This window comes from Xenopus laevis, chromosome 5L (assembly GCF_017654675.1).
Source record: "Xenopus laevis strain J_2021 chromosome 5L, Xenopus_laevis_v10.1, whole genome shotgun sequence".
In the NCBI taxonomy this organism is placed as follows: Eukaryota; Metazoa; Chordata; class Amphibia; order Anura; family Pipidae; genus Xenopus; species Xenopus laevis.
The window spans coordinates 97269179-97282325 of NC_054379.1; the positions used below are offsets into that span (position 1 = coordinate 97269179).

The 13147-nt window shown below is 35.3% G+C and overlaps 1 protein-coding gene across 2 annotated transcripts in view; it reads left to right on the forward strand.

Annotated features, from left to right (window-relative positions):
* The window catches only part of LOC108716933 (galactosylgalactosylxylosylprotein 3-beta-glucuronosyltransferase 2), a 78926-nt gene that overhangs the window by 7406 nt on the left and 58373 nt on the right, over nt 1-13147 (forward strand). The gene's annotated exons all lie outside the window — the stretch shown is intronic.

Below are 13147 nucleotides of genomic sequence, written 5' to 3' on the forward strand. Positions count from 1 at the left end.
TTGGCAGACCTCTTTCATGGAGACTTAGGAAAAGTCCAACTAGACACATATATCACTGAATATGTACCAGGTGAAACACAGAAAATGCAGGCATTCTGTTATTTTCATTAGTGGAGGAAGAAAAACATGACAAAGAAAAGTGCCAAATAGTCAACATACAAAAAATAAGAACAGAATCTTGTACAGATATGAAGCAAATCACTTCCAAAAACACACCACACCAAGATAAAACCGCAGAAAACAAATTCCTTCTGTGCTAATTCACTTAGCACAGACCTGTATAAGACCTACTGCTGTAAATGATTTGTATGGCGCTGAGCCCTGACCTGGTTTTAGATATTGGAACGTGTGGATCAGCAGGTGATACAGTGGCTCCAGAGATCCTGTGTGGATATGCAGAGAACATGAATATTTGCTAACAGCAAGAAGGGTATCTGTCTGTTCTTGGCTGATTTGTTATTCATAATGATTCTCAAAGTAGCCTGGCAGATGGGACATTATTTGCTGCAGCTTCTTGACTACAGAGGTCAGTGTTTGTACTATTGCCCCTGAGCAATTCTGCATATTTGCTAATTCTAAATATCTCACAATACATGACACGTTCTATTCATCAATCATACAGATAAGAAAACCAGCCTTTTGCACTGAATTGTGATTTTTCATATACTTAGATTCTTTACATTTTATGTCAGTGATTAAAAACATGCATGTTTCAAGCAACCTATTTATAAAGAAATTCGACAAAACTTTTCATGGAATTTATTCTTCCCAGCACAATGCTGAAACCATTGTTCGTATAAAAGAAGATAAAGAATTTGTCTGAAAGTCAGAAATGCTGATATAAAAGTAGTACGATTTTCAGAAGCAATTGACTATTCCAAGCAGCTATTTCATGTTTATAAACAAGCATGAAATAATGCAATAAAAAATAATGAAATTCAATGACTAGGGCCCATTTAAAAACTTAAATCCATTTAACGCCTTCATAAATGCATGTCTAATTAATCAGAATTGATAAAATCACAGATTGCGACTGAGCAGGAACTGGTTTATTGGCTCAATGTTGACCCCATTGCATAATACCTGTGGCACCGTTTAGCTTTAATCTAAATCACTGTGAAATAAGGACTAGAATGTCATCTCTTTATGAAAACTGGTGCCCTGCAAACATTTTGACATAAGAAACACACACATTAGAGAAAATCCTATTTGCCATATATATTTGTTCTGTGTGGGTTTTGAACCTTGCCATTCCTAAAGACAATCCTTTGTCTCCTGAGAAATGATACACAGGAAAGAGATGAACACTCTTATTGCCTCCTCAGGCAAAGAAATGCCAATCTCAGAGGTAATCACATGCAGCACTTTCTGAATGAGCTTCCATTCTAAAATATGCTATAATGTCATAATTGTATTAATGGATCAGTTAAATATTAGAAACACAGAATACTTTCATTGTGTTTCGCCGGCATCTGTTTTATATGCCGACTGCTTTCTGTCTTATCACAACTCAATTGATCTCTAATAGAACCGAGACCTGAGGAGTTGTGCTGATGAAGGAAGACAGAAATAAGAAATTGGATTTAAGTGTTAAAACCTAGTTATCCTGAACAAGTAAGGGTCTGGGTTTCAGCTGCTCAATCAATCTCTTTCCATGTATACATTTGACCTTGGAAGAGAATTTCACAGTGTTTCTAACCTCAGCAGGTTGTCCATGTCACAATCTATTTATCTGTCTGAATGTATATTTATGAGATGTATTTCCATTCCCAGTTTGACATATGGGGAGAATATTTAAATTCTGTTCTATAAAAATCACAGCGCTCGTTTGTGTGTGAGTTTGTGTTTTTTTCTGCCAAAAATTAAAGAGACGCTTCCAATTTATTTTATTTGTCCATGTAATGTCTAGAAGATGAAAGCTGTGTTAAAAAAAACGAATATTTAATTCGTGAAAGGCTCGCTTTTTTTGATTCTAGGGAGGAATATATTTCTTTGTAGCCACAACTTTCTACTTCCTTCCTTTGAAGAAAGAACAGTTCTGTGTTTGATGAATGAGAATCCAGCTATGTTTATAACACAACATCAAGTCACTAACTAGACAAATTCTCCTTCTGAAGGAAATGTTAACCCAGTGCAGACTTTAATTTTCTTAAAGGACAGATATGCATTCATTTCCCCTATGCATTTGCCTAATGGAATTATTAAAAGCTGACTTTATAATTATTTCCTTGTGCTTTAGTTCCCAATGCTTCTCCAATATTTTAAGCAGGCAATACATTTTAAGATCTCCTCTTTTGGTGAGGTGGCCAGATGAGTAGATTTCTGCCTCATTTGGTCATCCATGCACTAGGCTAAATTGGGATGATACTGGGATGATACTGAGTGAAGACTACATTAACGTACCCATCTAGTGCTTGCCCAATGGGATTTTCAAACCTGCACAATAAATATATAGCCTATTGTAACCCAGAAATTGGCAATGGGCTTCATTTAGTGGAGAATCAGCAACTTTTATTGGCCCTTATATGTTTACCTTTACTTGATATAAAGAGAAATTATGGGCAAAGTGTATCAAATGGGCAAAACTTACCAACTATACAAATTCATTGAAATTCATCTACTTTAAAAAGCATAAGCTTCTGAAATGTTTCATTCTTAAACAGCTGTGATACAACTGCAAATTTGAAATTGTCCTAATGAAATTCCAAGAGGATATACTGCCCTTTTAAGTGGTCCAATAGTGGTTTTGCTGTTTGGAAAAGTACTTGTAATACCCAGTTCTGTGGGACAGATATCTAATCTGGCATTGAAATAACCACTAAACAGCTCTTAAGAATGTCACTCTTGTTGCATTGCAAATCACCCCTTGCAAACGTGACAACCACAATGTACTAAGGTCGATTAGTGATTTATCTGCATATTACATGGTTGTACAGACGGAAACATGACTCCTTCTTTGATAAATATTCCACGGTATCTTGTAGGACTGCAATGATTTATCTGCATACTTAGAGTACTGGTGTCTAGTGACAAATGGAAAGAATGACAACTTTAAATTAAATTATAGAACCTTACTTTGCATTCAGTTAGGGTCCAAATCATCCCTTTAATACTGGACCTGAATTTATAAAAATAGTTGCAGAGATGTATTTATATCATCTCTCACCTACAGAAAGCATTTTAATTGAAACCTTCATGCTGAGAAAGAGTTCACATTTTTGACTAAAGCATAGTAGCACAGTGGTTAGTATTCTGCCTTGCATATATATACCTCCATATGTAATAAAAGGCACTAAGTTTGCCCAGGAGCAGTAACCCTTAGCCACCAATAAGATGTTTGCTTTTAAACAGGTGACCAGTAAATGCTACCTGCTGATTGGTTGCTGTGGGTTACTTAGTACCTTTTATTACATAACCCCCATGGGATCTTAGGTTTAGTTCAAAGATTGGTACAAATCTTCCAAAGTACAGTATGTTTTTACAGATCATTTCTTTAAAACTAGCCTTTGAATTGATTGTGCTGGATTTCTCATTAGTAATCAGTCCTGTGCTGAATACACAATTGTCATGATTGGTTTCAATGTGGCATTAATTATTAATTAGCCATGCAGCATATTGATTTTGGAGGTATGCAGATTTAAAGGAATGATCTGGGATCTCTCATGCTTTACAGGCATGAATATGAAAAAACTTGACATATTTGTAATATAAACTCTATGTATAAAGTGCATCTTTGTGTCTTACGTGCAAAGAAATATCCTAAAGCAGACTGCTTCCAATTAATAACTAAAGGTCTTCGACTAAATTAGGCCATATATTTTCAGATTAAACCCACTCATCTTCAGATAGTCCTGTGTTTTGTTCTTCACTAAAATGTCACTGTCCCCTATCTAATGTAAGGAAAATATTTAAAAAAAAAAATACATAAATATATATGATCCAGGAAACCTTCATTTTAAAAAGAACCTGTAACAGTCAAACCAATTAATAAAACCTCACATAATTACCTGTAACGTGTGATTTGTTGCTGCGGCTGCTTATTTTAGAGGAATAAGTGTGGTATAAATAAAGAAGTTGTAGCCCTGTTTTATTCTTAATTAGACACCTACATTAAAAATTCATATTGTGTCAAAGATTTTTCCTCCACCCTAGTCTGACTCATTTATGTCTAAATATAACTCTTGCACTGTTTATTCCATTTCTTATTTATGGCATTAACAGGGCATGTGGCACTATCTGATTTTGCAACAAGCAGTATAAATAGAAAATAACTTAACTTTATATACGTTCTGAAAAGACGGAAGGAACCTTTCTGCAATTTAGCCAGTTTCAAAATTCTTCAAATCACAACTATGTAAAAGTAAATATTGAGAATATTAATGGTAAAAGTGACTGTTATCCGCTGTACTTTAGAAATGAAAAGGCACCACAATCATGGCAACGTATAGATTTATGTCTAAAGTTGTCCCTGGAATTTTTGCCTTTTTTTCCTGATAGTCTTGGAATTTTCATCATGTTTTGTTAGTGGCTGTATAATTGATGATGGCTGTTCTTTAAGGACACTGGAACCCACCAGAAATCCAGTTTGAAAATATGTCCACGACCTCCGAATATTCTTTACCACCAACCTAACATCAGTCTATAAAGGAGGATCCTACCCATATATTGTCCAAGACCCATCTGACCTGGTAACTAGATGAGGCCTTTCACTGAAGTATAATAACTAGTTAACTGTTTTGCAAGCTATTTTGCTATTTTAATTTGAGGAACAGGCAGATTAAGGTGAGAAATAGCCACAAAATGATTTATTGTATCTCCAGGAACAAGTACATGTCATGCTATTAATCAGGATAGAGAACCCAGACACACACTATTAACACAAGCAAATAGAAAGGCAGGGGCTTTATCTGGCCAAGGGGGATTGCTAGATTTTTTTCTTTTGTGCGTTTATGACTATGTACCTAGAATTCAGAACAGCCTGCTAGTGTGATACATTTTAAGATAATAAACCTTGAAAGCATTTGATTTCTCTAAAATGTAGGACTAATGACATTTAACTAACACTTCTTCAAAGGGTTTATCATACCTTGTATGTTATACAAAATCAGTTCTGCAGGATAAATCTTTTTGCCTTTTTAGGGCTGTTATTTATGATCTTCTTTGCCTATATACCTTGCATAGCAAAGAAGCACATAGGCAAGTATTGGCAGTTGCCCTTTAGTCATGAATAATTGACTTAAAGGTAAACTGCCGGAATGTGCTGGTGTGCATTTTTCTATAAAAGAATTAGCTGGATAGTTTGGCCTGGAAGCGGCATTGGAATTAATGCACCAGAGGAAAACAAGGAAGTGGTGTGCCAAACAACAATTAGGGGCTGACTTATCAAGGATCGAATTTGGAATTAAAGGAACTTCAAAATTTAAAAAAAAGACCAACCAAAATTAAGTCGAAGGTTTTTTAGGTCGAATAGGTCAATTTTCCATCGAATAGGTTCGTATTCGAATAGGTTCGAATTGTTCAAATCAAAGGAATAGCGGATTCGATCAAATTCGATTTGAAGTTTTCACAATTAAAACTTAGATTTTTCAAAGTCCACCAATTGACTCCAAATAGGTTCTAGGAGGTCCCCCACAGGCTAAAACAGCAATTCGGCAGATTTTAGATGGCAAATGGTCGAAGTCGAATATTTAAATAGACAGTACATGATAAATTTCGATATTTGATTTTTAAACTTTTTGCGAATTCCAATCAAATTTGGACTATTCCCTAGTCAAAGTACCCAAAAATAGCTTTTTGCCACCCCTGGAAATGTATCTGGCGATGCCGCCTGAGGTGAGCGCCTCAGGCTGCCTCATTGGCCGAGCACCCCTGTATAACTCACATAAAGCCTTTGTTTTAAGTATATTCTTTATGTGATATAATACTGGTTGAATAATTTGTATCCTCTGTAAACAATGGCTTTTTATTTTTCCTTTCTTTTCTTTTCTGTTTCTTTTACACCCACTGGTTCATTGGATTACTTATGTATTTATTTTTCTTTTTGTTTTATTTGTTCATAGGAAAAGTTTTCTAATGTGATGTTTTTTTTGTGATTGTAGATTTGATGCTGACATGTTGTTCACTTCATGTTTATTTCAAAACTAAATAAAATGTTTAAACAGTAAAAACCTATTACATACCAAATTGGCTGTTTTGACAGGATAGTCCTGCATTGCTGCATCATCTTGGTACTACTGCTTAATATCACAGTGGATCTGAACCTTTTCCTGGATTGATTTTCCTGCCATCATTTTTCATATTAAGAGGCTTGCTTGACATTTGTAAATCATTGTGCTTAAGGGCAGATTTACCAAAATTCTTTTCAAGTTTATTTGAATTTAAAAAAAATTAAAAATCTCAGATCTGCATATTTTAAAGAAATGCTTAAAAACATTTTAAAAAGCCAACTGGTACACAGTGAAATTGCATTCTAGTCTTCATTTTCAAGTCTACCATAATTTGAAAAACTAACTTGAAATTGGAAAATGCAACTCCTACTGACTTCTACAGTTGTCAGCTTTTAGATGGCAATTTTTTTTTTCATCAGATTTGTTTTTTTTTTTTGTAATTTTGAAAATAGGAGAATCCCCTGGTACTGCCATCTATAGCCCACTCAATTGCCCCTAGTCTTTAGGGATTTCACACTTATTTTAATTTCCCTGGACAGTTTCAATGTTATTGTAAATCTGCTCTTCCAATATATGATGTCTGATGTAAGAATCTAGTGTGATGAGACCCACACAGGTATGGGATCTGTTATAATAATTCAAAAATTCGGATTAATTCAAAATTTGGACACATATTTTCTTTTTCTCTATAATAATAAAGCAGTATCTTGTACTTGAACAACTACAATGTCATTTATGTAATTAATTATTGGGTTTATTCAATGTTTAAATGTTGTTTTTTAGCAGACTTAAAGTATATACTATTATTATTATTATTATTAAAGATTACAAAAAGACCCCTTATCCAGACAATCCCAGGTACAGAGAATTCTGGATAATAGGTCCCATACCTGTAATAATCACATGCAAGACATACGGCATACCTTCCTTAGGCACTTTTACTAGGAATTATGAAAGAAATAGTAATTCCATCTACTGGATGCACCGTAAAAAAAAATGGCTTTCCAACCTTCAACATATGCTTTCAAATGTCTTTTTTTAAAGGCAGCATTTAGTTGTTTTACCATTTAGAGGAACAGCACCTAAACGGGGTTCTTTATTAATAACTGTAGTAGGTTTCTGCAATCTCTGGAGACAGCACAGACTTTTGGGATTGAACTGGTATCTTGGCTGTTATTTAATGCTGTATTTGTAGTAGGCAGAAGCCTGAAGGCATCCAGAGAGAAGTGTGTGCGCTCTAAATGGAAAATTTCCATCAAGGAAAACATGAAAAAATTGTAATGCATAACATATGCAATGTACTGTATGTATCAAAGAAAACAGGCCCATATATATATATATATATATATATATATATATATATATATATATATATATATATATATATATATATATACAGTATATATATATATATACAGTATATATATATATATATATATATATATATAAAAAAAATATATATATATATATATATAGATGTTTGTTAATTTTCATTTAATTAACTAGAATTTGTATCTGTATGTGTCCTGCTCTGTCACTGAAATGTATTAGATTCTTTTGTGTGTGCAGATCACAGTTTGAAGCTGATTTTTTTTTCACCTTGATAAAAATAATAACTGTAAATTAAAGACAGCGGCGGTTTTATTTAGGACATTTCTTTTGGGAAACAAGGAGAACTAGAATGATTTTTATATTGCATATGTGAAACATCATTCTATCAAATGCTGTAAACCTGCAAATTGAAAATTCTATTTAAATATATAGTAGAAACCCTAGTCCACATTGCACCTCATGCCATGAAAAAATTACATGTAAAATGAAATGAGTTCTCACCAGAAACATTTCTGGAACTCTATCATCAGATCTTTTTAAAAATGCTATATATACAAATACATGGTACTTTATAAAATGTATATTTGATCAGGGATCTTATCATTGCGGATCAGCCCTTTTGCTTTCCTAAATGCCTATATTATTGCTCAGGAGAACCAATGAGTTCAAAAGGAATTTGCCATTACATCACTTTAGCCTCATGTTCAATTCAGATAGTAATAAAGATGGGAAACACAACCAGAATGTTTAGTTGTTCCTATCAAGCATTTGTTACAGGATAAGCAAACCAATGTAGACTGTGTGAATTCAGCAAAGCAGTAAAGCAACACTGATAAAGGAACTGTCCAAAAGTCCTTACTCTTGCAAACCATCCATTTTTTTAATTAATGGATAATCAAAGTATCATAGGAATTGTTTTATTTATAAAAGTTACTTAACATTAAATAACCAACATTTAATAAACAGTTCACAAATCATACAACAAAACAAAAATAACCAAAAATCCCACAAGCCCACCCATACACCCTCCAGCCCACAGAGTCCTTAAGTCTGTTTGCAAAGTCTTGGTTTGTCCATATGGCCTTCCTTCCCCCCACAACCATTCCAAATGAGCATCTCAGAAAAGTCTTTCCTGGACCAACTTCCTCCAGTTTCCATCACCCAACAAAAACATCCCAATTTCTTTGATATTCATATCTGAATCGATCCTCCCAGGCTACAGAAAGCTGCACCTCCAGCCTATAGAAAGAGAGAAGAACAGTATAAGTGCACAGGGATCCATATACATACAGTAAATACACACCATGAGAAGAGGGCATGGTCATGAAGATGAAAGAGTAAGGTGCACCCCTCGCCATAGGGTCTGATTAGAGGGTGAAAGTTGTAGCATAGGATCCAACCCCCCAGTCAATGTACAAGAAGCTTTAACAGTTTACCACATGCTACACCATGTCCAAGAGACTTCATAAGTAAAATTTGGATGTCATGTCTATATATCATATTTAATTTACAATATATATATATATATATATATATATATATATATATATATATATATATATATATATATATATATATATACACAGAAAGTTTAAATATACGACAAATATGCTGATAAGTAATGCCCTCTGTGTAAATAACCTGTGCAGAGTGAAGGTTTTAGCATGAAGTTAGCCTTGCAGTGTTGGTGCCCTAGGTTAGATTTCAGCCATGGCATTATTTAAATGCAGTTAGAAGGTCCTCCATGTGCTTATGGGTGTTTCCTATAGGTAGCCTGGGTTTAAAGGAGAATTCAACCCTTTAAGAAAAAAACCCATACCCCCACCCCACAGAGACCCCCCTCCTCCCCCAGCCTAACTGCCCCCCGGGGAAATGCCCCATACTTATCCCTCGGCGCAGATTCTGGCACCGGAATTCCATGTAGCCAGCTTCTGGGTCTTTGTGTCTTCTTCCAGCGCTTCAACAATTTTCATGAGTTTCGGCGCATTGTGCAGTTGTCGAAAACTTGCAAACTCCAACTGCGCATGTGCCAACATGCCAATCTTCCACTCAGCTTGCAGAAGACCTGAAAGATGGATGCGTGGAACTCTGGTGCCAGAATCTGTGCCGAGGGGTAAGTATAAAGTATGGGGAATTTCCCCGGGGGGGGCAGTTAGGCTGGGGAAAGGAGAGAGGGGGGTCTCTGTGGGGTGGGGGGTTCGAGGTTTTTTCTTAAAGGGTTGGATTCTCCTTTAATAGGAAGTATAATTGGCACCTGATAACATTGACCCTAGTGTGTGTTATAAAGATCTATCAGAGACTGTTATGCATCATGTATAATCTCTGCAGAGAGATATGGCATGTGCAGCACAATATAAATAGAGGATAACAGTGATAAGTCTTCAGACAATTACAGAGATTCTGCACCTCCATAACTGCATTTCCAGCCTGAATGTAATGTGCAATCCATAGCTGAAGCTTTCTCAGCAGATTCACACTGAAGTATTAAGTACCTTGAATAAACTCACAACTCAAATGTTTGCTTTTTTACGAGAAAACTTAAATGTAGAAAACTCAAATCAGTTCAATCAAGGGGGGATGACTAGATTGCACAAATTGATGGAGTTTTCAAGTGAAAACCACAGAAAAAAACAAAAACATCATGAAGACTACAAACATCTTCAATTCGTTCAAGGAACCTCTGCCATTGACTTTTACATGACCTTGACAGGTTTTAGCTGGAGTATTACAGATTCAAGCTATTTCCAGCTTCGGGCATAACAAATCTTGGAAAATTCAAGGTTTTTTTAACTCGAAAAATTCGAGTTTTTACGGAAACTACCCTCAAAAAAAACTTTAGTTTTTCTGGAAAAATAATATACCCCTTAGTGTGCTGAGCATGTTACTGGATCATTACTTGGCTTTACATATTCCAGTGTCTACCATAAGGCACAGAAATGTCCAGCTATTACCCTTTTAGTGAGCCCATTATATGTTCTGAACTTTATATCCGCATTTCTGTATCTGTTACATTACAGCTGGTTTCTGTGTACTGTATGGGACCTGTTATCTGGAATACTCAGGACCTGGAGGTTTCCAGATAACGGATATTTCTGTAATTTGGATCTTAATACCTTAAGTCTACTTGAAAGTCATGTAAACATTAAATAAACCCAATAGGGTTTTGCTTCCAGTAAGGATTCATTAGGGGGGTTATTTATCAAAGGTTGCATTGTATTTTACCCGAAAAAAAATTGAGAGCAATTATTAACCAAAACTCACATTTTTGGGTTTAAAAAAACCTTGATTTATTATTCCCTGAAGCTAGAAATAGCTTGATTTCGTCCATGGCAGAGGTCCCTTGAACCATTTGAAGATGTTTGTATCCTTTTGAGTTTTTTTCTGTGGGTTTCGCTCGAAAACTTGATTTATTCGAGTTTTCTGTTTTTTTCACCCCAAATTGACTGATTCAAGTTTTTTCACTAAAAAACTCAAACAGAATCAAGTTTTTTCCAATAGAGTTTTTCATAAATTAGAAACTATTCGAGTTGTTAGTTCATTCAATGTATAAAAACCTCACAAAGCTCTAGAATTTGACCTTTGACAAATAACCCCCTACATCTTAGTTTGAAGCAAGTATAAGGTACTGTTTTATAATTACAGATAATTAGGTTTCTGTTCAAAAAGGAAACAACACACTGCAGATATCAATCAGCTAAAGTCAATGCAGATGCAACTGGACCTAGAATTGACCCTAGAAATTCAATGGTAGTAGTTAAACTGGTAGCACTATACGATATTACTACTAGAAATGTCTTTATTCCTCGTTTATCTGGCTTTGGCTCCTGTACCATTAGGGCTTATGTCTTTAAAATAAATGGAGGCATAAACACCAAAGGGACACTGATCGAGATCAACATCACAAGAATAATGAAGCCATGAAATTTCTTAAGCTGCATATAATTAAGAGAAGGCAGATCAATGTAAAGATCCTCACTTCGCTTATTGTTTCCCATGAAAAGGACAAATTATGCACATGACAATGATGATGGCTAAAGGGCAGCTTGTGGCCTTTTTGGTACTGTATGCCAATAAGCCAATTACCTGTGTTTTGTAACCTATAGAATTCTGGGAGCTGGAGACAGCCACACAGGGATATTAAATGAATTAAACTCAGGGGTGATGAAGCTTAAAAAAGAATTGTTTGGTCAGCAACGGTTTCATGCTGTTTGTCATTTTCCCTAGAAGATCAATATTTTCTTTGCTTGATTTAAGCCAATGATCCTCATTCATCAATGCAGCAGGACTGTGCACGTCTGAGAAGCACATATTATGTGTGTCTTCCAAGTGCTCACTGGGAGTAAAGTATTCCTGAGACTTTGGGACCACAATTAACAGTTTCCTGCAGTTTTTCTTTGATTTATAATTGCCAGCAAGTGTTAGCAAGGCAGAAATATTCACCTTGCAAAATTGCGCTCTGGGGATTACTCCTGGTTGTATGCCAAACATTTCTCTTAATATAATCATAAAAATAAACTATTCCTACTGCACTATTCCTACTGCAGATGTGTGACTCGCAAGGCTGAATTCTCTCAATAGTCAGACAGTGTCCTTCTTTGGTCCAACTGGGCTAGCAACTTTCCCCCAGACTGAAGTAAATGGCAATCTCTATACCTTTATAAGGCAGATTTTGGAGCCAACACATATCCAACTACAATGTCAGTATTAAAGACCATACACAAATCCATACATGAATAGCAGCTTGTGATAGTATCACTCAGTGCTATTAAACAGCACACCAGTAATCATGCTTACTGTATGTGTCCATTGGCTGCTTAACCAATAGAGACGCACAAACAAGTGGCCATTTCACTTTAATCATATATTTGGTGGGAAGAAGGACATGTTTTAAAGGGGTAGTTCAACTTTAAGTTAACGTTTAGTTATAGAATGGCAAGTTTTAATCAACCTTTTTCTTTATTATTTATTTATTTATTATTATTTATTTTCTATAATTTTTTAATTATTTGCCTTCTTCTTCTGACTCTTTCCAGCTTTCAAATGGGGGTTCACTGACCTCATCTCAAAAAAATGCTCTGTAAGGCTACAAGTGTATAGTTATTGCTATTTTGTATTGCTCATCTTTCTATTCAGTCCCTCCCCTATTCATATTCCAGTCTCTTAATCAAATCAATACATGGTTGCTAGGGCAATTTGGACCATAGCAACCAGATAGCTGACCCTAGCAACTGGAGAGCTGCTGAATAAGAAGCTAAATAACTCAAAAATCACAAATAATAAAAAATGAAAACAAATTGAAAATAGTCTCAGAATATCACTCTCTACAACATACGATGGGAGATATTTACTAATTGTACTCATTTATCAATAATTCTTAAAAAACTTGGTGCAAAAAAAAGTCTCAACAAATTCATGTGTCAATTCCAATTGTACAACTGACGCTTTTAAAACTTGACCATATCAAATTGTCACAGTGAAAACGAGACTTTATCTGATTATTGGACAACAACCAGTGCCCTTCACAATGTCAAGAAACATCTTCAGGGACATCTGCCACTGGAGTATTTCTGGATTCGGACTTTGAGCAGCTTTGGGGTCAGCGCCGATTATGATGAAGAAGCCACCTGAGGCGGCTCTTCAAATGTCGC